The sequence below is a fragment of the Nestor notabilis genome, unplaced genomic scaffold (assembly GCF_000696875.1).
Source record: "Nestor notabilis isolate BGI_N333 unplaced genomic scaffold, ASM69687v1 scaffold16418, whole genome shotgun sequence".
Lineage (NCBI taxonomy): Eukaryota > Metazoa > Chordata > Aves > Psittaciformes > Psittacidae > Nestor > Nestor notabilis.
In genome coordinates this window covers 13204-14496 of record NW_009939766.1, presented here as the reverse complement: position 1 = coordinate 14496, position 1293 = coordinate 13204, and positions in this window count along the sequence as shown.

Here is a 1293-nt window from a genome sequence, read left to right as displayed (position 1 = left end):
TCCCCTGCGCCGGAGGTGAGAGGTTGAAAGGGAAGCACCCGCAGTGTCCGGCCCCCCCGGAGCTGCATCTCACTGCAGGGCTCAGGTGAGGGTTCAGAGCCTGAAAGGGTTTTCCATAGGCATGTGCTGGAGATGCCTTTCCCCAGCCCAGCCCCATTTACATTAATGGGGCATTTAGCTCCCAAACCTGTTTGTGGACCATTGGATGTCCCCAGTGTGGAAGGGGGCCCCGGCAGCCCTTAACCCCCTCGGTGCTGCCCAGATGGGAGCAGCTTTGGGCAGCTTTAAGCAGCCGTCCCCTCACTCCAAGGGTGTGCAGTGACTGTCCAGGCTGACACCCTGGGTCTGCGGCTGCTGTGGGGCTGGGAACAGCGGTGCCTTGGATGTCTGGGATCAGGATGGGGCCGGGCTGTGTTTCAGGTGCATTTTCCAAGGAATCTGTGACTTATTGTTCATTGCCATATCCTGGGCACGTTGGCTGGAAGGTTGGATGCTCCCATTTTTCTCTGGGTTACCAGGTCTAATTCAGCCTGGCAGGGAAGCCTCCCATCCTTCCCGCATTTGTCCCTCCTGTTTTGAGTCACTTTCATGCTGGCTGTTCTGCAGGGAAATCTGCAGAGTCAGGGGAAAGTCTCATTTTCCACCAGGAGAAGCCTTTGCCCAGCAGTTTTGGGCCCTGGAAGTACTGGAGCAGCAAGTCCTGCTGCTGGAGGTGGTGCTGTCTCTGCCCCTGCTCCTCTCACTGTGGTTTGCATGGCCAGAGTTGGTGCAGGGGAGCCGGGAGCATTGGAATTGCTGCTGGGTCTGTAGCTGCTTCCACCACAGCTCTGACAAACCAGTCTCCAAGCTCCTCAGGGCAGGATGAGCCCATGTAGCCTTTGAGAGCTCCTTTGGGGATAGGTCAGGACAGTAACTACAGAAATCAGGCACCCACAAGTGAAACACCTGAGCTCTTTGGGTTAGGGCTGGGTCAGAAGGTTGCTTTGATCTGGTCTGTGCCCTTGAAGGCTGTTATGGGGCAACTGTGCATTAGCTGAGACAAAGCTGGTCCTGGGTCTGGCCAGCAGGCTCTGTGACGTGGTGCACGGAGGTGTCTGTGACAGCAGGACCCAGCAGGCTCTCAGTGCTTTCACACCCCATTTCTGCCTGGGCATCTCCCAGCAGATTCCTGCAAAGCTTCTCTGTGCAGCCGGATCTTCCTCCTCCTCATCCCCTTCCCCAGCAGCTCCTCCATCACCTGCAACCTCCCACTGCGGCTGAGAGCTGCGGAAGAGCACAGGCACAGGCACAGGC